The 24,747-nt window shown below is 46.7% G+C and overlaps 1 protein-coding gene across 5 annotated transcripts in view; it reads left to right on the top strand.

Annotated features, from left to right (window-relative positions):
* LOC116747437 (5-formyltetrahydrofolate cyclo-ligase) overlaps window positions 1–21,994 on the top strand; it is a 279,548-nt gene extending 257,554 nt beyond the window's left edge. The window contains exons 5-7 of one of the 5 annotated variants that reach the window (XR_004348046.1): window positions 10,804–10,878; window positions 11,412–12,774; window positions 16,704–20,001. The gene's annotated coding sequence lies outside the window, so the exon portion shown is untranslated. Of the gene's footprint in view, window positions 1–10,803; window positions 15,502–16,177; window positions 16,358–16,703; window positions 20,002–21,133; window positions 21,287–21,402 lie in introns of those variants that run through there. The other 4 variants (XR_004348042.1, XR_004348045.1, XR_004348044.1 and 1 more) reach the window with 4 other exon arrangements.
* The last annotated feature ends 2,753 nt before the right edge of the window (window positions 21,995–24,747 follow it).

Here is a 24,747-nt window from a genome sequence, read left to right as displayed (position 1 = left end):
CCCGGTTGGTGGGTCCAGGCATGAAAACAGGAACCTTGAAGTTGGAGCAGAAACCATCGAGTCAGGGGACAGTGACATGCTAAGGCATGTGGGCAGTACTCTGTGGGCAGGGGGAGCCGCAGAAGGGTTCTGAACTTGGGGTGGCGTGTCTGGAGATGTGTTATAGGAAGGGTTTTCCAGCAGCCTATGTGGAGGATGCACTGGTGGAGACTGTTATCAGGGGACCAATTAGGGCAGTTGCCATGGTTCATGGGAAAAATAATGAACACCTGAACTGAGACAGTGATGGAGGTGGGGGAGGGGTGGAGCAAGGGGAATGATGGGAAGGACATTGGGAGGTAAGGATGCCAGGGCAGGTAGACATCGCAGATCACACGTCTGGGAGCAGCGGGTCATTCATTCCACTCTCCTATTTCTATGTCTGGGCACATCATCTTCACCGGGTCATTTTCCAAAGCATAAAGTCAGGTGAAGTCAAGTGAGGAAAAGGAGCTGAAATGTTTCTATCTCAGAGTCAGGGGAATCAAAGAGGACTGGCAGATGGTTGGAATTTCATGGCTGTTTTCACGCTGCTGCTTCCCCTTCTGCTGTCCTCACCCTGGGATCTCCTTCTTTCTCAGGCTCTCAGGCCTTTGCTCTCTGATAAGCCTTTCTTCTGAAACTTGGGTTTTCCCCACCTTCTGGGGTCCAAACAGCTGACAGAGGGGGGCGGGGCCAACTAGATAGCCAAAGTCTTCAGAGGGTCATGTTTAGTTCCTAACCATCCCTAAGCTCCCAGCTCTGGTGGCATCACATGCCCTGGACTCATGGTTCACACCTGCGTAGAGCCTGCAGCGGCATTGCCCACAGACTCTGGATGAAGGGCCCCTGGCCCGGGGCCCAGGCTCTACAGGGCCTTGCCCTAGCTCTCCTCTGGCTGTACCTTGCTCTAAGGGGCAATGAAATGGTGACTCCCCCTCTGCCACATCACTGTCCAACTATTCAGGACCTCAGAATTCCCTGCCCCGATGGTCCCCAAGTCTGCAACCAGCGTCTGTATTGCTTTTCGCTGCAGCTGTCCCCATGATCTGTGCTCCTCTAGGTTTATGGGGGTGTGGACAGAGTTCCATGTGCAGACAGGGTTGTCTGCATAAGTGTGTGCCAGGCCTCTCCCAGTGCAGGAAGGAGCTGGGGCAGAGGGGAAGGGTGGGGCAGGCACAAGCCAAGGACCTGTGTCTGCATACTTGTTCTAGACCCTGCGAATATTAGGGGCAGGGCTACCCTAAAGAAGGGCTTTCCATCTTTAGTGATATGGACATTTCGAGCTGGATAATTTTTTGTTGTGGGAACTACACTGAACATTGTAGGATTTTTAGCACCATCCCTGGGTCCCACAGATACCAATAACACCGCCCCGATCACAATAATTAAAAACATCCCAGACATTTCCAAATGACCCCTGGACCGTGGGGAAGGAGGCAGGCAAAACTACCACCAGTTGAGAACCACTGCCCCAGGATGATGAGGTGGGTGTAGTTAGTTTGGGGTCGTTCTAGTTCAATAAGACCTAAAATTTCTAATTCAAAGAAACCTTTGGGACTTTGCGTAAACAAGTGACCTAGCAAAAACAGAATCAAAACAATTTTAAATGTGTATCCAAGTTCAATATAAATAATTTCCCTTGGCATATGCAAAGAAGATATAGTAGTGCCTGCTGTATGTTTTCTGGTGAGGGGTTGCTGTCTGTGCTGTGAACAGCTGCAGCTGTGACCGAGGACTCTGTCCAAGGACATCAGCGTCCTGTTTGGCCCCCGACGAACCACTGTGATGTCACGTCTGCTCGTGGCCTCTTGAGCTCCACTTTGGGCTTGTTGAACTGGCTGCAGTGTACAGAGGTCATCCAGCCTCCTGCTGCATCTGGATCCTGACCTGTGACTCAGACCCCAAGGATTCTTCTCCTCAGCCACAGGTCAGCACGGCACGGCCTCTCTCTGAGAATTGCACAAAACCCCATGGTGCAGAAATGCCTCCCAGCTAGAGCGCTGGTACTAGGATTGCCTGACTCTAGCTACTGATCAATCTCTGCTTTCTTAGGCAGTTTTAGTCTTCTGGTCAAATGGCTACTAGATAAACCCTTCCCCCGCACCATGTGACTTCATCTAAGCATCGTTTACTAAGGCATCCTAGATGTTCAGATTCTTAGAGCCTTGTTGTAGCAACGGCAGAGCCGGATCAAAGGCGTTGATTTTCCCTGGACTGGGCTTGCCCCTTATTGCTTTTTTCTCCTTAGGAGATACTTCTTACTGGTCCTCCCAGGTAGCCCCCGGGGTTTACTGTAGCCCTGGCTGGAAATACGCACCTTTCCCCGATGGAGGTTCTTCTTGCTTATGGCCCCTTCTGCCTGCCCTGCTGTGTTTTGGGAAAATGATAGCCACCTTCCTTGTGGGTAACAATCTCCATCTCTATTCCCCACCCCCCAGAAACCATCTATGCTACTTTGAAGGTGTACATTCACCCATTATTTATAATCTCCAGAAGGTAGGGAGTATGTATGTCCTGGTCACAGACACGACTTCAGTGCCTGGCACACAGAAGGCTCATGGTAGACGCTGATGTGTAGGTTATCTTTTGGAGTGAGCCCTTGGAGTCTTATGCTGGAATAATGACTATAGCAGTGGTACTGGCTAAAATCACTTTGGGTTTCATCTGCTTTCAGGTCTTTGTAATAGACTTTGCGAGATTCAAAGTAATGAATGCAGTGGCTGGATTTTGAGGCAGTGACCACGTGCAAGGGGAAAACCTCATTGATTTAACATTTACCTTGTGTGGGCCCTGTTCTAGGTGCTTTACAGACTTGGCCACATTTAATCTTCATAGCAATTCTACAAGTAGCTTTCACCACCTGCATTTTAGAGACAAAGGAGATTCCGCGGAAGTTGTAAACACGGTCCTTGTCACATTATTGGTGGCGGAGTCAAGATGTGAGCTCAGGCCTGTCTAACCAGCCTGTGCTCTTTCTCATCTGTGTTGCTGTTTCCTAGATGAAGTAGAGAGACTTGGAGCAGCTGGGGGCAGACATGGGGTCAATGTCCCCTCAGGGTCCTCACCCCTCAACGTTGGCAGAGAAAGGGCATCTCCAAGGAAATGGTAGCTGTTCCTTCTGTGTAGATAAAGGGGAAGAAGAATCCTTTTTTTTTTTTTTTTAAAGGAACAAATAAGACTGAAGTTGAAGCCAGCAACAATGACCAAGGCCATCACCAGGCAGTCAGGGGGGAAGGTGAATCCTATGAGCGGCTTTGGGTCAGGGATAAGGGAGCTGCGTGAATCCACTCTCCTCAGCGGCTTGTCATAAAAGCGTGGAGGTTGGACTGCATCGCCATGTGAAGTGGCTTATCAGTGATACCATCTTCTGCTCCTTGGTTTCAATATATATATAAGCACTACACAAAGAAAAGGATCCAAGTACACAAGTTTACGGATTCCGTCTAGAGCCACGTGTCATCACCGTGGTTGCCTTGTGCACTTAAGAATCTCACTTTCAGCTCTTTTTAATCTCACTTTATTAAAGGAGACATCAAGTGTAATTAGCAGCCCCTCAGAAGCACATCGGCTTTCTCATCCTTGAAGAAACGTTTAATTAATTTGAGCACACCGAGAATCGAGTTATAGAAGTACAAGCAAGCAAACCCACAAAAGAAAGATCTAAACGGGGGAAACTTCTTCAGTTTAACAGCGAACTTATCCTTTGGTCTTCATAATTAAGAGCCCAAACTCTTGTAGATACCATTTCTTTTTTTTTTTTTTTGGTTTCTCTCTTTTTTTGTAATTATAGTTGCTTTACAACGTTGTGTTAGTTTCTGCTGTACAGCAAAGTGGATCAACTTTCCATATGCATATATCCATTCTTTTTTGGATTTCCTTTCCATTTAGGTCACCACAGAGCACTGAGTGGAGATCCCTGTGCTATACAGTAGGTTCTCATTAGTTATGTATTTACTACATAGTCGTGTATATATGTCAATCCCAATCTCCCAGTTCATCTCCCCCCACTTCCTCCCTCTTGGTATCCATACGTTTGTTCTCTATGTCTGTTAGAAACCATTTCTTAATGGCCTACTTGGTCCAAGCTCTTACTAGGCCCTTGAAAGCGGTTTCCTCATCTCATCCTCACGACAGCCATTGCACAGGAGATGTTATTTTCCCCATTTCCTGCAAGAGAGAACTGTGGTTCAGTAATGTGCTCAAGGTCATGGAGTTAGTAAGTAAAGAATCTGGGATCAGGCTTCCCTGGTGGCACAGTGGTTGAGAGTCCACCTGCCGATGCAGGGGACACGGGTTCGTGCCCCGGTCCGGGAAGATCCCACGTGCCGCGGAGCGGCTGGGCCCGTGAGCCGTGGCCGCTGAGCCTGCACGTCCAGAGCCTGTGCTCCGCAACGGGAGAGGCCACAACAGTGAGAGGCCCACTTACCGCAAAAACAAAAAAACAAAACAAAACAAAAAAGAATCTGGGAACTTGCAAAGTCTGTCTCGTTCCAAAGCCCAGGCGGTCCACACTGTGCTCAGCAGCCTCCCTCAAGTTCAAAGCTTGGAGACGTTAACTAGATATGTGAGCTGCACAAACTGCTTACCTCTGGGGTACCAACTTCCCCCAGTGTAAACTGGAATAACAGTCTCTGTCTCTACCCTCAAGCAGGGGTTACGAAAATGAAAAACGGGGCAATAGGTGGAGATACGTCTTCAAAAATGGTAAGCTTACCTTATAAGTATACAGATATACTTTCATTCCATGATCAAAGAGAATTGCACTTCTCTCCACTCCATCTAAGTCTATAAGCGTTGCCAAGGCTTCTCAATGTATTTATTTTCTTGTTATTTCATTCAACTGGAAAATATTTCCTTAATCCTCCCTTGCTGCCTGGCAAAGCTCCTCTGTCCTTTCGGCCTGCACTCTGTGGCACTGACACCTTCAGGAAGCCTTCCCTGACTGCCTTCTCCATCTCCTTCCCAGCCCTGGCCTCTGTCATCGCTCTTGCCACTCTGCACTTTGTCTGTCTTTCCACACATCACTAGACCCAGAGGTCCTCCGGTGCAGGAGCCGTGGTCTCATGTCTTCTGTCCCCGTGGCAAGGAGTAGGAAGTATATTGCAATGCTCCGAGGAGGTCTGTTGAACCTAACTACGTGGCGTGAAACTATCAACTCTGAGTTTCTGAGACAGACTTCCAGACCTAAACCCAAGAAGCATCAGGGAGAACCCCCCTGTCCCAAATGAGCCCGAGTGGAGAGTGAGGCCACAGCTCTGCTCTGCCCTCCTGCCGCTCCCACTGAGCTCACCTAGCTTCGGTGGGGGGGGAAACCAGCCTGAGGGCATTCCTGGGTTGCAGGACTTTTTTTTTTTTTTTTTTTTTGCGGTACGCGGGCCCCTCACTGCTGTGGCCTCTCCCGTTGCGGAGCACAGGCTCCGGACGCGCAGGCTCAGTGTCCATGGCTCACGGGCCCAGCCGCTCCGCGGCAGGCGGGATCTTCCCGGACCGGGGCACGAACCCATGTCCCCCGCATCGGCAGGCGGACTCCCAACCACTGCGCCACCCGGGAAGCCCAGGAGGACTTTCGTCCCAGGACAGTCCCAAGCCCCTGGACCTTCAGTGCTCAAGCTTTCAGGTTGTTCATCCTAACCCCAGGCCCAAAGATGACTCTGCTTGAGGGAGGGCTGGCTACTACAGCAGGGAGCCTGTCTGCTATCGCAGCCAGCACACAGAGAGGCCTCCGTCTCACCGTTACCGGGTAGCATGGGCACCAGAAATGAGAGCTCCAGCTGTCAGAAGCAGGGACCAGAGAACCCAAATCCTAGAATCTTCTTAGCCAGACACTCAGATGTCTGCTGCCTGGGAAGGGTCGGCTCCAGAGCTGCTGTTTCAGAGCTGGGAGGGGCATCATAGAAGTTCCTCTTCATCGGGATCCAAGAACCAAGAAAGGCTTGTGTGGGGGATGATGGGCTCACAGCAGAGATGGGGACATTCTGGGCTTAGAATGAAGAAAAGTAGATAGTTGCTGGAAGATGAACTTTGACATGTAAGAGATTTGGGGAGGGGACATTGAGAGAGAAATTCTGAGACTAGAATGGTGAAAGGGACTAGCTGCTGAGTTGAGGAGAGAATTCTGAGACCATAACAGGGTTAGAGAGGGGAAGGAGGTCTTGTTTAGAGCTTAATTAGCAAAACAGGAAGTCTGCGAGGGGCAGAGTCAGGGTTGAAGGGATGAAATACGATTGCAAGGGGGTGTCTAAGGGTCCAGCAGAATTATCTCCTTAGAGCAGGGTTTCTCAACCTCAACACCACTGGTATTTTAGGCAAGATAATTCTTTATTGTGGGAGGGTGTCCTGTCCTTGTAAATTGCTCAGCAGATTTCATGGCTTCCACCCACTAGATGCCAGCTAGCACCTTCACACTCTCATACATTTCTCCAGACGTTGCAAGTGTCTCCTGGTGGAAGGGCAGAGCACAAACACCCCTGGTTGAGGACTTCCTGGTGGTCCAGTGGTTAAGACTCTGTACTTCCACTGCAGAGGGCACGGGTTCAATCCCTGGCTGGGGAATCAAGCTCTCACATGCGGCACGGAGCGACCCAAAAGAAAAACCAGCAACAACAAAAAAACACCATTGGTTGAGAATAACTGTCTTAGATGGATCGTGGCCACCTTCAACTTTTCAAACTCTTTGCAAGCTCCGGGTATATCACTTGCCAGTTCTGAAGCGTGGGGTGGGACATGGGCATCCTCTTGGAAAACATCCCCCATAAAAGTTAATGATGGGGGCTTTCTAGCTTCTGTGCTATGCTGAGATAATTAAGGAAGGGTGTGATGGGCACCGTGGCAGCGTTTCCCTGCTGGGAAGACAGTGCCATGCAGATCTGCTTAGATACTTGCTATTCTGAGCGGGGCTTGGTTCAGTCAAGGCTTTATTTACAGCTGAAGGTCCCTGGTGAGGCTTTTCGAGAGAGCATATGGGGGCTCTTCTCCAGGAGGGAGCGAGTGTCTCAGAATAAGGGTGGAGCCTACGCTGGCAGAATGAAGCAGCCGGCTGGCTGACACTTGTTCTACCATGGGGCTAATTTCGGAGGCTTCTTCTTCATTGTGGATCGGGATGGAGAACACTTTGATCACTTTAAGCCTTTGTCCTGGTCATTCTGTTGCATCCGCTTCAGACCCTACTGGTGGGTAAACATTTGATGTCAGTTCTTAAAACAGGATAGTGCAGAGCAGAGGACAGGAGACCCCCTATCCCTCATCAAAATCTGCATAAAAGTCAGCAAGAAATGCTAGAACATAAAGGAACAGACAAACAGGGATGGTTTGGAAGACAGGAGATGTAATAGAAGCAGAGGTGGCTGTCAGAGCCCCACCTGTGTCTCTTCAGCTCTGAGCATTATGGTCTAGTAGGGCTGATTTCCATCTGCCAGTCTCTGCATCCCTCTGCCTGAGGGCTTTTGTAGATGGCAGAGCCTGGGACGAGCTGGAAGTACTGGAGAATTAGTGCCTTGCTTCAAGGAGCCCTTAACGAATGGCAACTGGGGTATACCCCAGCTCCCTTGCCCCTTCTGGCAATACTCTGACACAAGTATTTTACATTGGCTCTGTGGTTCTGGGTTAGGATTAATATCCAGTTTTCTCCTTATCCCAGTAGGGTTTTTGCACGCGAACACACTGTTTACTGGCTACTTTTCTCCCCTATCTCACTTCCTCCCTCCTATGACTGCATCCTGGAATCACCTCCTAAATAAACTATCAGCACTCACACCCTCAACGTAAAGTCTGTCTTTGAGGAAACCCAAACCAGCACATGGACTGAATGCTGATAGATGAAGACCTGGTGTTTACTTGCTCCAAGGCTCTGTCTATACGTAGACAGAAGGGTGCGTACAGATACGCAACGTCAAATGTGCTGGCACACAGCACATGTTTGGCCACGTGCAAAATTTAATTTCCTTAAGTTTTTTATTTAAGTTTTTGTTTTTTTAACTAATTTATTTATTTTTAAAAATTTATTTTATTTTTGGCTGTGTTGGGTCTTCTTTGCTGCGCGCGGTCTGTCTCTAGTTGCGGCGAGCAGGGGCTACTCTTCATTGCAACGCATGGGCTTCTCATTGTGGTGGCTTCTCTTGTTGTGTGGCACGGGCTCTAGGCACGCAGGCTTCAGTAGTTGTGGCACATGGGCTCAGTATTTGTGGCTCGCGGGCTCTAGGGCGCAGGCTCAGTAGTTGTGGCGCATGGGCTTAGTTGCTCCGCAGCATGTGGGATCTTCCCAGATCAGGGCTGGAGCCCACATCCTCTTCATTGGCAGGTGGATTCTTAACCACTGCGCCACCAGAGAAGCCCAGATTTCCTTGAGTTTCATTCTGAGATTGGTTGGCTTGATTTCTCATAGTTAAAGCAAATATAAGCTCTAGATGGCAAAGATTTTGTGTAGATTTGTGCATTCTCATTTGCATTGGCTTTTATGTCCAAACACATTTTAAAGGCTCCCATTTCAGTGTAGATGGCATACAATTCTTGCTGCTGTAGTGAAGGCTGACATCATGGAAATGACCTAAGCCCCTGTTTAGGGGTGACAAACAGCAAGGTTGACTCCGGGTTGAATATTTATCTAGATCCCTGTGGTTGCTGTTGTTTTTAAAGAATTGTTTAGATTTAACATCAGAAACATTATTTTATGTCTCTGAGATTTGAAATTATTTTAAAGTCTTGGGTAATATTTATTAATTCCATTGCCTTTATCAGCTAAGAAGAAAACCTAGTTACACACCTTTTGCAATACACAAGGATTAAAATTATTTAATGATCTCCCTGAGTAACTTTGTGCCAACACTAAGAAGAACCCAGGAGAACACTGTACCTCCACTTACCCACGTCACTTCAGCTACCTCATCACTGATGGATATGGTTAGAGTTTTCAAAACAACCATAATATTTGTTAATTAGTTTCTAATTTAAGAAATGCATGCTTGTCATAGATGTAACCTGGATCTTAGCCAAGAAGGCTGAGATTTAGAGAAAATTAGTTTAAGCTTCTAATTCCATATCCATGGGAATTCCAATGCCCGTCTCCAGATTTCTGAAAATTCCCAGGGGCGTAAATTCTCAGTCACATATGGCTGTAGTTTCCTGCTTTTGCCGAACTTTTGTCCTCGTGGGCTTCTTACCTCCCATGGCTGGTCTCTTCCCTGCTCTGCACACTCAAATATGAAATTCATCTCCTGTCCCTGATATCCTGCAAAAACACACAAAGCGTTTATGTATGTGATGGACTTTATCAGATGTTCGTGAAATAGGAGTTCATGTTATACCAAAGCAAACAAGTACAGTAAGCCCCCTACATACGAACCTTCAAGTTGTGAACTTTCAAAGATGCGAACTTGCTTTTGCATGTCCAGTCATAAAAGTTAGTTCATGTGTCTGGTGTACATTATCACGTGCGTGCATCCTCTACAAGTGGTTATGGTTTTGTGTACTTTACTGTCCAGTACTGTATAGAGCACAGTAGTACAGTATCTTTATTTCAAGCCTAGGATGTCCGGAAACAAGAGTAAAACAGCTGGTACTACCGTACTTTTCAAGGTACTGTACTGTAAGATTAAAAATGTTTTCTTTACTTTTTGTGTGTTTGTTTTTTAGGTATCATTTGTGTGAAAAGTATTATAAACCTATTACAGTACAGTATGATATAGCCAATTGTGTTAGCTGGGTACCTAGGCTGAGTTTGCTGGACTTACGAACAAAGTGGACTTATGATTGCGCTCTCGGAACGGAACCCGTTCGTATGTAGGGGACTTACTGTATAAAGATGAGGATGAGACCTACCTGTTCTTTTGGCAACTCTGCCCCAGGAAGTTTTCACTGGCTACTTTTCTCCTGTAATCCTGGTGTCTTGTCACCTGCCATCATACCTGTATCTCTCCCTGCTTCTTTCTCTGTCCTCCACACCTTTGCCCCTTACTCTTAGGACAGGTTGTGGCATCACTTCCCCTCTGCCATGCCCTTCCCTGCAGGAGGATGACGTGCCCTACCCTGTAGAGTGGCTGTGTCACGTGCTTTGGCCAACGACATGTGACGCAGGTAATGCGGGTTACATCGGGCAAAAGATTTCAGAGTCAGATCGTGGTTCATCAGCTCTTTCTCCTCACACTGATGACTGGCAAGGTTCCAGAAAGAAACTGCTCTGGAAGCCTGGGTCTGGGGTACCGACAACAGGGAGCTTGTATGCTAAGTGCACGTACCAATTCGAGGAAAATATCCATATTCTCTGGATTTTTCTTATGTGACCAGGCCATCTATGACTAAACATAATTTTTTTCCCTTCATTTCTAATTCCTCTATCTTCTTATTTTAGCGATGATTTAGAATCTCCTGTGAAGTGTTGAGTAAACTGAGGGTAGCAAGAAACTCTGGTGCATTACCAGCCTCGGGGGAGGCCTCCATAAGTGTAATGACTGCAGCAGGCTTTTTGTAGACACCTTTTATCAGATTAAGGAAACCTTCTTCTATTCCTAGCTTTCTAAACGTTTCTAACATAAGCAGATACTGAATTTCACCAAATACTTTTTCTGTGCATATTTGAAATGATCATATGACCTCTCTCCTATTTCTCCATTAAAGTGGTGAATTATAATAATTAATTTTTGAACGTTAAAGCAACCGTACATTGCTGAAATTTAAAAAAATGTTCATATATCACTGGATTTGAACTGCTATATTTTATTTAGGATTTTTGCATCTATATTCATAAAGAGTTTGGCTTATATTTGTTTTTTCTTGTAATGTCCTTCTCAGGTTTTCTATCACAGTTTTACTGGCCTCATGAAACGAGTTGGCATTCTTTGGACCCGGGCTTGGAATTTCCTTTCTGTAAGTCTTCCATTTCTTTTGGTTCAGTTTGGGTGAATTGTGTTTTTCTAAGAATTTTTTCTTTTTAAATTTTTAAATTATGACCACAAGATTCTGCAAATAACTTTTACAACTTTTTAATGTTTGTTAGATCTTTTGTGATATCCTCTCTTTTATTCCTGATATTGACCTGTGCCTTCTCTCTTTTATTTCTTGATTAGCTTTTATTTGGGAGTAAGGGGTGTATTCGTTATGTCTTGCTGCGTAACAAATTACCCTAAGTCTCAGTAGCTTCAAACTAGAAGCATTTATTATCTCACACAACTTGTGTGAGGGGGTGGGTCCTGGGGATGACTTAGCTGGCTGTCCTGCTCAGAGTCTCCCTCGAGGTTGCAGTCAAGGTGCCGTCTGAGATTGCACTCATCTGCGAATGGACCTGAAGGGTCTCCTTCCCCGTTAGCTAAGTCACATGCTTGGCGTGTCAGTGCTGGTTGTTGGCAGGTGGTTCGGATTCCTCAAGGCCTCTGTTCTTCACCATGTGAATCTCTCTCTAGGGCTGCTGGAGTGTCTTCACAACATAGCAGGTGGCCTCCCCCAGAGACAGGGATCCAAGTGACAGCAAAGTCTTGAAATCACACATCATCAGTTCCACTTACTCCTCTCATTGCAAGAGAGTTACGAGGTACAGCCCACACGGAAAAGAGAGCAGGATTAGGGTCCACTTTTGAGAAGATTGTCAGAGAATTTGTGGACATATTTAAAAGCCCCTATAGAAAGATATCAATTTTATTAACGTTTTCAAAGAACCATTATTTTGCTTTGCTGATTCTCTTACAGATTTCGTCCTCTATTTCATTAATTCCTATTGTTTGCTGTTTCCTCCTCTCCATATTTCACCAGCGTAACCAAGTCCCTGCAGTAAATTAATTCCATGGGATGCTGATACAGGTCTGATACTCCTTTGAATGTTTGGAAAAAACAAAACAAATCAATTATACGCCCCTCATCTCTCACTTACACGCGCGCGCACACACACACACACACACACACACATACACACACATTTTGTTGATTTGTTGGCAGATTCAGGAGGTTTATGAACCGTGGTTCTTACATTGGTAGAATGTGAGTTTTAAGATGCATTTTTTTCCAAAGGGATAACTTACGGTGTTGAGTCAGCCACACTCACTCACTCATATTGCCTCCCGTTAACACCAAAAGCTCAGACTTCTGCTCCAGCTGGCCTACCCCAGGGAGCCAGCCTGTGGTCCTGGAACCAGAGTCCTCTCATTCCATACGAGAACCAGAGGCACGACCTTGGCAAATGAGGCTGCCATGTCAAACGTTTGGGCTGGACACCTCAGATGTTGCCAGATATTGAGCATTTTGCCCTGAATGCTACTAGCAAAATATTCCTATAAAACGAACATTTTCCAAGGTCAGTCTGTGTCTTTAGGGGCTCAGTGCTTGGACTTCAGCCATGAGGCTCCCCTGACCAATTTGAAAGTGTAGCTTTTTGCTCTGTGTTGGAATAAATGTTCACCTTGCTATAAAACATCGGTTCTCTTTCGGGTCTAAGTAATTTCCTTTCCCTTCTGCTTGCCTATCTTTGAGGTGTTAAGAGCACGCGTGGCCAGAAGAGTGGTCTTCTGCCCAGTCTGGAAGCTTGGCCAGAGGAACTGGTGTTCTTGTGTAATGAGATCATCTTTCAAAAGTACCAGACGGTTTTTCGTCCTTCTCACCCAAACGCGACGTTTCCTGGCAGCCATTCCACCACCAAAGTGCCAGGAAAGGGGACTACAAATGCCTCCTAAAAGTACAGGATAGGGGGTGTCTCTATCAGGGAAGAAGGAAGGGGAAAGCCCACCCCTTCTGGCCTCAAAAAAACTGCGGGAGGAAGGAGGCTGTCAGAAGCAGGTGAGTAAGTAGGGAAAGAGGTGTGTTCTGACCCTCTCCCAGCTGAAGTGAGGAACCTCCCAGCTAAGCCTCCAGAGGCTTCCTCAGCTCCTGGGGCTGGGGCGGGAGGGTGAGGACAGTGTCCACTTTTTCCTGGTCCCCCTAGAAGATCACAGGGATTGATGGTGTTGGCTGAGGTTTACTGGGGGAGACAGGTGTTGCTGCATTGTGGTGAGGGACGCTGTAGCTGCGGGCCAGATGGCAGATCATCCCGACCAAGAACTGGCCATGCAGCACAGCTAGACCTCAGGGGACACGCAGTCCTAGAGAGGATTGACTTGGACTCTAGATAGCAGGACTGCTGAGCCCAGACAGAACCAAGGAGGGCAGGCTTCAGCCTCTGGTGCCAGCAGGGCTCCTGTCCATCAGGTGGACAGCGGCATCCTCATACAGACTACAGGAGCCGGAAGGGACCGTGGGCCTGTGGCCCGTGTGGATCCGAGATCTTTCTCGTCACCTTTAGGTCACACAGACCAGCTCTCTCGTATCAACACCTCCAGATGCACTCTTGGAGATAAGCAAGGTGAAAAGGGATTAAAAAGTACAAAACGTTTATCCAAAAGAAGCTGAGTTCTCTAAAGAGGCTGTTTTACATTATTAGATCAGATTGAATTTCCTTACATCAATCGTGGAAAATGAAGAAGTTATGTTTTCTTTGCAAATCGGAGTGCCACTGGTAAATTTGCAACCCTGATACGAATTGATGCACAAAGATGAGAATTTTAGCTGCTAGAAGCAAGGCCACGGTGTGGGGCTGGTCTGAGCTGAGCTGTTCTTGTGTCCTTCCGCATGGGAATCGGTGTCAGAATGAGGGGGACAAGACTGCATCTGTGGAGAGCCGCTTTTCTTTGGTGGGAAAAATAATTAGCCTGGAGGTAGCTTTCGTCCAGTTCTGCCCCAGTCCGATTATTATGAAGGGAATGAGTCATCTCATCAAGAACACACCAGGGACTTCTCTGGCGGTCCAGTGGTTAAGACTCTGCCTTCCAGTGCAGGGGGTGTGGGTTCAATCCCTGGTCGGGGAGCTGAGATCCCACATGCCTCGCAGCCAAAAATACCAAAGCATAGAACAGAAACAATATTGTAACAAATTCAATAAAGACTTTAAAAATGGTCCACATCCAAAAAAAAAAAAAAAAGTCTTAAAAAAGAAAAGAACACCCCAGTTCCTTTCTTAGGACCTTCCTCCCTCCACAGGGCTTGGAACTTGGAAGGAGATGGTTCAATTTCAAGCTCTGGCTCTGACTGGGTGGGCAAGTCGATAGACTTTCCTGAGCTTCTGTCTATCAAATGGGGATTGAGACATGTGTACCCCTAATCCTTGTGGCTTCAGAAAGAGCTGATGGAGGGTAACAGAAAGTGCTTTTTATAAACCGAAAAGTCCTAATCCCGTGCCCATTCCAAGCTTCCAGATGTCTTCCTTTTCCTGCAGTTTCCTTTTTGCCTCCTGCGTGTTCCAGGCTTTTCCTCCGGGCTCTGTTCTGGCCTTCGGCTGACCAGAGGTTTGTTCCTTTGTATCAGGTCCCGTGCTGGGTCCTGGAGCTCTTGAGGCCAATAGATCCAACATCTCCCCTCGAGGAACTTCTTGTCCACTCTCAGGCACTGTCCTTCCTTCTCCTGCCAGGCGATTTTCCCTTCGGATGTTACTGGTTATGAATTCTCCTTGGTAGAATGGGCTTGAAGGTGGGATTCTGTAACTAGAGTAGGCCCTTCAGGAAATGGGTCCAACGTGTGAGATATATGACTCGTCAATTTTTCAGTAAGTATAATGCCCTAGACCAGGCTCATTTGGAGTGGAATCTGGAGGGCAGTGCCCTGGATCTTAGGATGTGAATAGCGGGCTTGGGTGGCTCACCTGGGTCAGCAGGTGCTGAGTTGGATGGCGAGGGCAGCTTACCCTCTTCTGTCCCAGGGGTCAGACTTTTTATCACCCACAGGCTTGCCTGTCGCTACCTAGCTTCGAGCCCTTCCACCCAGACTTGTTTTCATGTTGGCATCCTCAACAGATACGGAGAGACCTATTTGGTTGGAAACCCAGAAAAATTCTTTCATTCACTCTCCTAGCACACCCTTTCCTGAAGACCTAGATTTCACAGGGGGCACAAAACTAGGACCAAGTCAGAGAGGGAGGCAACCTGGAAATAGGGTATAGACTCAGGGAACTGTTGATGCTGCAGCCTGAGCCCACAAGGCAGTCTGGAGGCAGAATTCTCTCTTCTTTGGGGGAGTCCATCTTTTTTCTCTTGAGGCCTTCAACTGATCAGACAAGCCCCCCCCCCCCCCATATTATGGAGGCTAATGTGTTCTACTCAAAGTCCACTGATTTAAATGTTAATCTCATCTTAAAAAATGCATTCACAGCAGTGTCTGAATCAGTGTTTGGGCAAATATCTGGAAATGGTGACCAAGCCAAGTTGACACATAGAATTAACCATCACGTAAGTTCAAAGAGGCATGGCGTGGGCCAGCGTGGTAAGCCTGGGTCTCTAACACATAAGGAAGGTGTTAATAATGGACATCAATGGGAAGCCACCCTTCCCCCTATCACTGCATCATGAAGATTCAAGGAAAGGAAAGTACCTTTTGGAGCATAACTTCAAAGCCTGGCTTTACAGAACATTCTGGAAAAGATCTAGAAAACCGAAGCCTAAGATGAGCTTCCTGTTCCCACACTTGGATGAAAATTACTGGGTCATTCTTGTTGCAGTTGGTTGTAGGGTGGATGTTAGCCCACACAGTACTTCTTTTTTTTTTTTTTTTTTAAATTTCCGCTATGTTTTGACATTTCAATCTATTATCTTTTTTAAAATTTATTTATTTATTTATTTATTTATTTATTTATTTATTTATTTATTTATTTATTTATTTATTACTGCACCACACAGCATGTGGGATGTTAGTTTTCCAACCAGGGATAGAACCCGTACCTCTTGCAGTGGAAGCATGGTGTCTTAACCACTGGACCACCAGGGAAGTCCCAGTACTTCTTTTTGAATTAGAAGAAAGACTCCCTTTCATGGACAAATCAGAAAATAGCCCCTCCTGGGCAGATGAATTAGGAAAGTGTAACCCTTCTGGGCAGACAAAGGAGGAACAGGTGCCTATGTTCTCCTGTGGGTGTGGCCTCAGCCATGGAGCAAAGCCTGGCACATGAAGTGCACGCTGGTTTCCCAGAGTGACCCGCTTCCTCAGTTGGGTAACTTTTGTGCACAATGCGACCTGCATCGGTGGTTGGTAGAGAGACGCGCTGATAGTGAAAGGACACCTAGAGGTCGTCTAGTCCACCCACTCCTGTCTTGGAGATGGAAACACTAAGTCCCAGAGAGGTACAGAAGGTGACTCCATTCATGCAATGCCTCTTCAGCAGGGCAACAGCGAGAGGACACAGCAGCCCCCAGAAGGAGAGCCCTCTGTCTTGCCAGCCTGGTCCACCCTACACCAGGCGTGAAGCTGACCCATCCCTGGAGCCAGAGGGGTCCGAGTAACTCGTGCATCAGTCTTTTGAGAAAGAGTTCATCAGAGAAGATGAACGTGTACCCCAGGAAGAGAAGCATAGATTTTTCTCAATTGCTTCCTCTTCCTCTCCCCTTCTCTGTCCCTCTCCCCGCCCTTCCCCTCCCCTCTCCTCCCACCCTCTCCTCTCCTCTCTTCTCTTCTTTTCCTTCCTCCCTTCCTCTTTTCCTCCTTTCTTCTCTAAGACACAGACGAAAGAATACTCACCTCTCAAAATCAAGTTTGCCAAAGCAGTGGTCTAATTGGACCCTGGGAGATTGGACAAAGGGTGTTGTTTTTCTGGTAGATCCTCACGAATGGAATTCTTTATTAGTCTTCCAGTCTCCTTCATTAACATGCATTTTCTCTCCCTCTCTGCATCTTGCTCCCAACTCCAGGGCTGCTGAGCCCAGCATTTGTCCCTGGGACTCAAATGCCGACAGACTGTACAGTGAGAATCTTCAAGAGTGTGTGAAGCCAGGCACGCATGTGGTTAGTCAGAAGAAATGGTTGCTGGAAATGCTGGTCCTCAGAATGACATCTGCTGGGTGGCCTCTCAGAGGGTGGGAGCTGCTTCCCTCCCAAGTCAGGCTCTGCCTAAGCGAGGCTTAGTGATGGAAGCTACTGTTTATTACCCACCAACTCTGCACCAGACCCTGTGTAGCGTGCCTTACCCAGACCCCCTCCTCAGCACAGCGTGTGGCAAGAAGTGAGCATCCTGGTCCCTATTGACAGATGAGAAGAATGAGGCTGAACAAGGTCCAAGGACGTTCCAAGGTCACACGGAGGGTAAATGGCAGAGCCTAGACCTGAATATGGGTCTAGGTGACACACTGCCTGTTACAAGTGCAGGCGAAGAATAAAGACAGAGACAGGTACATTCTGCCCCCACCCACCCCACCCTTGGGTGCCCGAGCTGGCACAGAGCAAGACAGTCATGGCTCTGGAACTTTTTCTCCCAAGGGCTCCAGGGGCTCGAGAGAGACAGGGCACTGCCTGTCCCCAGCCACCACAGCAAGGGTCCCAGGGAAAAACCATGTCTGTGGCAGGGAATAGTCAAGTGGACAGATGACTTTGCCTCCAAGCTGGACCGTTGTTTAGGGACAGGATTGTGCTCCTAGGGAACACCGGCCATCCCAGGTGCTGTGGACTGAATTGCGTCTCCTCCAAAGATGCTGAAGTCCTAACCCCAGTACCTGTCAATGTGACTTTTATTTGGAAACAAGGTCTTTGTAGATGATCCAGTAAAGACGAGGTCATCAGGGTGGACCCTAATCCAGTATGGCTTGTGTTCTTATGAAAAGAAGGAAGTTGGACACAGAGACAAACACACACAGGGAGAGAACTCTGTGTGAACATGAGAGTGGAGATTGGGGTGATGATTCTACAAGCCGAGGAGCCCCAACGATTGTCAACAAACCAGAAAAAGCTAGAGGAGAGGCATGGAACAGATTCTCCATGACAACCCTTGAAAGGAACCAACACTGCCAAGACCTTGATTTGGGGCTTTTAGCCTCCAGAACTGGGATACAATACATTCCTGTTGTTTAAGCCACCCAGTCTGTGGTACTTTGTTATGACAGCCCTAGGACACTGATACACCAGAGCTCCTGAGATGTGTGTCCTGCATTCAGCCCTGTAGTCAGGCCTGGACTGAGAAACTCCAGGGAGCCCTGGTGCCATCGCCTGACTTGAAAGGACCCAGCATTGCTGTCTGGTGCCAAGAGAGGCCAGATGGTGCACAGCCATCATCCAGGACTGGATCCCTGCTGTGTTAAGTAAGCACTGTAGCTCATCTTCCAAGTGGTGGGGTCCCTGGTTACAAAGAACCAGATGGAAATCCAATTGCACTCTCAAGGCTGTTACAGGGGAAGATGGTGTTTGTGTCCTGTGCTATTCCAGGGATAATTAGCATCAGAAGATTAGATTCATAATGCCCCATTCATTTTCTCCGCTCGTCACTGGTGTCTGGTGGAGAATTGGAATTCTTAATCCCGCACGCTCTAAGTGAATGCATATTGAACAGTTTTGACAGCTTGGAAATTTCATTGCAGGTACTTGATGACTTCCCATGTCAGGATCAATTTGCAGCCTTGTTTTTTCAGCTGATTAGGTCCCATCCAATTTTCTTGAGCCAGGGTTTCAGAGAATCCGGCTTCTTCCATCTCTACCATGAAGGGATGCAGGGTGGTGATGGTCCCAGGGAGGCTAGGTTTGAGATCTGATATCCAGAATCACTGAATCTACCAGGACTCCTCTTATGTTTGCTCAAGGAAAAAACAGTGAACTCTCTACTAAAGAAAATTACACAATGCAGCTTTGGCCCAGAGATTCTGGGAGAAGTCAGCAAGAACATACACAGAGCTTCTAGCTTGGACTACACAGAGGACAGAGGATGAAGAATAAAGGATTGAGAGCGTGGGCGTGGCTCCTGGGCACACCCCAGCTCTACCATTTCACTCTCTATAGGACCTTGGGCCAATTACTTGCACTTTCCTAAGTTTCCTCATCAATAACGTGGGGATCGTTGTAATAGAAACCTTATACGGCTGTTGTGAAGATGAAATGAAATATTACATGTAAAAGTTCTCTGCTTGGTGCCTGCAGCATAGTAAGTGTTCAGTGAATGTTAACTTTGAAGCAAAGTTCCTCACGGAAAAAAGACAATTCCTCTTCCTTCGCCTTCCTCTCCCCCCTCCTGCATCTCCTCCTTTTTCCCTGTTCTCTATCCTCAGTCAAAGAAAGTCTACAGCACGGTCCAGCAGAAATGCAGGGAGAGCCACATGTGTCGTTTTGTTTTCTAGTAACTATGTTAAAAAGGTACAAAAAGAAAAAAACAAACTGGAAGATGCAGAGAACAGATTGTTGGCTGTCAGAGGTCAGGAGTCGGGGGGAGGTGTGAACTGGGTAAAGGGGGTCAGAAGGTACAAACTTTCAGTTATAAAATAAGTCCTGGGGATGCAATGTACAGCATGTGACTATAGTTAATGATACTGTATTGCCTATTTGAAAGTTGTTTCAGAGAATAGATCTTGAAAGTTCTTATCACAAGAAGAAAATTATGACTATGTATGGTGACGGATGTTAATTAGACTTATTGCGATGATCATTTCATAATACATGGAAATATTGAATCATTATGTAGCATACCTAAAACCAACATAACGCTATATGTTAATTATACCTCAATAAAAAAACAGAATTTGGAAAAAATGGTACAAAGAAACAGGTGAAATTAATTTTAATAACATATTTTATATAAAGCAATATAGTATAGATCATGTAATCAGTGTAAACATTATTAACGGGATACTTTATATTGTATTTCTCCTACTGTGTCTTCACAAGCCAGTGCGTATGCTATGCTAACAGCACATCTCACTCCGGACTGGCCACGTTTCAAGTGTTCAATGAGCCACGTGGGGCTACTGGTTGGGATACTGGGCAGTACAGCTCTAGACGTGCTGGAGCTTGTTGATTCCCCTAGAAATTTTCCACTTGTCCCCATTATCTCAATCTCCTGGCCTTCTTGTGCTGGGGTGACAAGGACACATCATGACTCTCAGGTGAGTCAGGAGCTTCCCTCGGAAGCAGTAGCCAAGGCAGGAAATTCTGTTCCCACTGCAGACACTGCCACCTGGTTTTAGGTGCTCAGTGAGACAACTTAGCCCTTGATAGTCTGGGGATCAAGAGATGAATAACAGGGCTTCCCTGGTGGTGCAGTGGTTGAGAGTCCGCCTGCCGATGCGGGGGACACGGGTTCATGCCCCGGTCCGGGAGGATCCCACATGCCGCAGAGCGGCTGGGCCCGTGAGCCACGGCCTCTGAGCCTGCGCGTCCGGAGCCTGTGCTCCGCAGCGGGAGAGGCCACAACAGTGAGAGGCCCGCGTACTGCAAAAAAAAAAAAAAAAAAAAAGAGAGATGAATAACACACCATCCTGACTCTTCATAAATTCATAGTATAGTGGTGGTCTATGTGCAAAATAATTGCTGTTCACTGTCATAAGAGCTGTGATAAAAGTTCGTTAAAGATGTTGATGAAACGAGAGAAGGGTAATATACGTAAGATAAAGTTAAAAAATGTAAATTCTATATATGATCATGGCTATTAAAATTCTCTTTGTTGCTAGAAATAGAAACCTTAAGCCAAAGGGTGCCTACTAAGCATGTTATATGAAGAATTTAAAGGAATCATGCAAATCAAGGAAACATTAATCCCAGTCAAGGATGCAGTCAGCTTTCGCAGACAGACTGGAGCAGCGTTAAAGATTCAGGCAGATCTTTCCTGTGTGTTCTGCTCAGCATGCATTTTTGATACTTCGCTTGCCCTGCAGTCCAGCTTTCTTTCTCTAGTTCACATGAAGGAATTCAGTCACTGGTAATGGCTCCAGAATGTGTCATCCAGACACAGAGAGCAGACAGGCTGATATTTCAATATCTTAATTCGAATTTGAAATTTGTGAGAAAGGACTTTGATTCAGCTTGAATCCAATAGAGCTTGAGTTAGGTAGCCAGGAGACAGGGCAATATTGTGTAAACACGGCTTCCTCTTCTCCATGTAGATGGAGGAGAACAAAGTCCTTTTCCAGAAAAATAAGAGAAGGTGAGCGAATCAAGCAATAGATGTTCACTACATTCTTCCCCTTGACTTCCCAGCGTACAGGCTTACACGCATGTGCAAACGTACATGCACACATCCTTTTCCCTCATACATGCAAATAGGGCCCTACCTCATGTGATTCACCAAATTCCTTTTCCCCTATGGGAGGTGAGCTGAAGTCCCATCTGGCAAGGAAATCTAACACGATGTTGACCCTCTCTTTTCCAGGCTCACAGTCTTTGGGGATTATCCCTTCTTCGACTCATTTTCTTTCTTTTTTTTTTTTTAAGATTTTTTTGATGTGGACCATTTTTAAAGTCTTTATTGAGTTTGTTACACTACTGCTTCTGTTTTATGTTTTGGGTTTTTTTGGCCGTGAGGCATGTGGGATCTTAGCTCCCTGACCAGGGATCGAACCCGCACCCCCTGCATTGGAAGGAGAAGTCTTAACCACTGGACCACCAGGGAAGTCCCCTTCCACTCATTTTCTTTTGAAGGTGATTTGGAGGAACAAACGGGGCAACAGGAAATCCCAGGATGCCCCGACTCCCCTGGCCTCTTCCAGACGTGACATCTCCGAAGTGCCGTAACTCTACCATTTTCTGATCAGGACACTAACTTTAGCTTTAAAAAGAAGATGAACCGGCCAAGTTGACTGCTGCAGTTTGGCAAGGTATATGATTGTTTGATCCTCAGCTGCCTCAGATTTCTGGTGCTGTCCGTAAAAGGCCTTGTTTCACAGAGTCACATACTTTAGGCTATTCTCTATCAATTTTTAGAATGGCTATCTTGGACTGGAGTTTGTATCTCTCGTCTTGTACCATAAAGTCTAAAGAAGTAACTGAAACATGCTAAAATCCTATGAAATTACTCTTGAATCAAGTCCCAAGAGCAAATAGGCAACAGTTTCACTAATTATGTCACTATTTCATGGAAAAGATTGCCACCTTCCCAGACAAGGATAGGAAGGTGAGCATGTTACCGACCAGAGTTCTTGACCTCCTCAATTAATAGAAATTGATCAGAGGCCAGAAAAGAAATTCAGACAAGGCTTTATTGGGACCCCTGCTGCAGCAGAGGGGAGCGAGAACAAACACCAGGTTCCCTTGCTCACTAGCTGGGGTGGGGGGGCGAGCTTGCTCCTTATATGGGGTGAGGGTAGGGGTGTGTCCAGGGGTCGGGCTGGAGGGGTGGCTTAGGTGTTTTGCCCACCCCTTAGGTGGTGTCGTGTGCAGGGCGCATGTGCCGTACCCTGCTTTTGTTCCCGCTCTTCAGAAATGGCACTTGGGTTTTTGATCTTTTTGTATCTTATTGTCCATAATTTGCCCCAACTGGGCATGCATGCAGTTATTTTAAGTCCCTCATAGTTTCTTTGTATTTTGTTTCTCAAGGAGATGTTCGTCCAGGTGCAAGCACTGCAGCAAAGGGTCCCAGGTCCCAGGTCCCAGCCTGTCTCAAGCACATCCTCACTTCTCTCCTCACCACGCTTCTTTTAAAATCCTGATAATTGAAAATCTCCACTGCTCGCAGCAACTTCTGCATTAGTTAAGCTTCGTTTGGTCAACAATAGCAGAGATGGAACATGGCTAGCTTAACTTAAAGAGGACATTTGTTGATGTGGCCATGCCTTGAGATGGACAGGGACCAGGGCAGATTCAGTGGTCCTAGGTGGAGGGATTCACGAGCCTTCACTCTGGAGGACTCTGACATAGCTCAGTTTAAAGGTGCTCAGGTGCTGCGTCCCTCAGTACAAGATTCAGACTCTGGGTAGGGATGATTAAGGGCTTAGCTTGAGTCAGATGCCTGCCTGTGGCCAGTGAAGCAGAATGACCTAGTACAGACACAGCTGAGGGGTCTGTTCGTGTCTATCGGGGCCCGCTCCTGGGGAGTGGGCAGCTGTGGTGAGGTCTACATAGACTTAAGAGTCAGATGAGCATCACATGGTGGTTGTTATTTCTCTTCTAAATCTTTACAAGAAACTTCTTGGCTTTTTCCTTCAATTTTCTAACTATAATGTATTTGCGAACACTATAGATACGATCCACTCTAGCATTAAATGGAATTCCAAGCTTTCTTCCACTTTCTTTTTTTCTTTTTTTTTTTTTTGCGGCACGCAGACCTCTCACTGCTGTGGCCTCTCCCGTTGCGGAGCACAGGCTCCGGACGCGCGGGCCCAGCAGCCATGGCTGACGAGCCCAGCCGCTCCGCGGCACGTGGGATCTTCCCAGACCGGGGCACGAACCCGTGTCCCCTGCATCGGCAGGCGGACTCTCAACCACTGCGCCACCAGGGAAGCCCCCCACCACTTTCTTTTAAGCTTCAACTTCTCCACTCATGTATTTAATTTATCTGTCTGTCCACAGGAAAATTTTGAGTAGTTTTTGCAAGAAAGGTATCTGAGTGATGGGATGTATGGTCATGTGTTTATCTTTGATGTCATTCTTTGCCTTCTCTTATTAAAAAATTATTGTATTTAGATTTCTTTTCCCCAAAAACGTTCTGCAAAAAACTCTCATTATCTTCTGGAATTTAATATTGTGAAGGAAAAGTCTGAGCCAGCTGATTTTCTTTCTAGGAAACTAATTTCTCTGCCTGTGTACTACTTTGACTTTTTCCATTACCTTTGAAGGTGTTTTTGTTGTTGTGGTAGTGGAGGGGACGGATTGGGTTTTTTGTTTGTTTGTTTGTTTGTTTTTTGCAGTACGCAGGCCTCTCACTGTTGTGGCCTCTCTCGTTGCAGAGCACAGGCTCCGGACGCGCAGGCTCAGCGGCCATGGCTCACGGGCCCAGCCGCTCCGCGGCATGTGGGATCTTCCCGGACCGGGGCACGAACCCGTGTCCCCTGCATCGGCAGGCGGACTCTCAACCACTGCGCCACCAGGGAAGCCCTGTTTTTGTTTTTTCATTAAAGGAAAACTAGGGAAGTTGGAACAGGTACATTAAGTCCCCCACATACGAACGAGTTGCATTCCCAGAGCACATTCGTAAGTCCAATGTATTTTTAAGTCCAACAAAGTTAGCTTAGGTACCCAGTTAACACAACTGGCTATATAGTACTGTACTGTAATTGGTTTATAATACTTTTCACACAAATAATACATTAAAAAACAAACAAAAAGTAAAGAAAACATTGACTCTTTCAGTACAGTACCTTGAAAAGTACAGTAGTACAGTACAAGAGCTGGCATCCAGGGGCTGGCATCGAGTGAACAGGCAAGAAGAGTTACTGACTGGAGGAGGGAGAGGAGGTGGGAGATGGTAGAGCTGAAGGATCGTCAGCAACAGGAGACAGAGGGCGAGCTGTGATGTCACTCACGCCTGACGTGGATGGCACAGGTTCTGGTTCCTTGCTGGAACTAGATGCACGTTTGCATCTTTGAAAGTTTGCAACTTGAAGGTTCATATGTAGAGAACTTACTGTATTAGGTTTCCCTTCCAGAAACCTACAGTAAGATTTATATGAGTACTAAAAAGACACCATCAAAACTAAAACCCCAGACAATAAAACAGTTTTCCAAAATACTGAGCTCCAAGAAGTCTAGTCTGACAACTTCTACTTTCCCGATGGGCAGTGTGTACATGTGTACATGAATATCAGGGGAAGAGAAGGTGGGTGGAAGATGAGTGGTGGGGTGGCTAGGAGGTATCAGGAGAGTTTACTGAGAAAAAATGTAAATGAAAGCTGACTTGAGAAATAAGAAAGTATTTCCAAGCAATGTGGAAGGCCTTGTTGAGCTCGGAGGTCACACATCTATAATGACCCTAATCTGCATGGTTATTTAATTTTCTCCAACAGCACTCAGAAGCCAAGGTATCGGACTGGAAGAAGCAGGCAGTTGTGT

Source organism: Phocoena sinus, chromosome 2 (assembly GCF_008692025.1).
Source record: "Phocoena sinus isolate mPhoSin1 chromosome 2, mPhoSin1.pri, whole genome shotgun sequence".
Classification (NCBI taxonomy): Eukaryota; Metazoa; Chordata; class Mammalia; order Artiodactyla; family Phocoenidae; genus Phocoena; species Phocoena sinus.
This window is presented reverse-complemented; position numbering and strand designations above follow the sequence as displayed.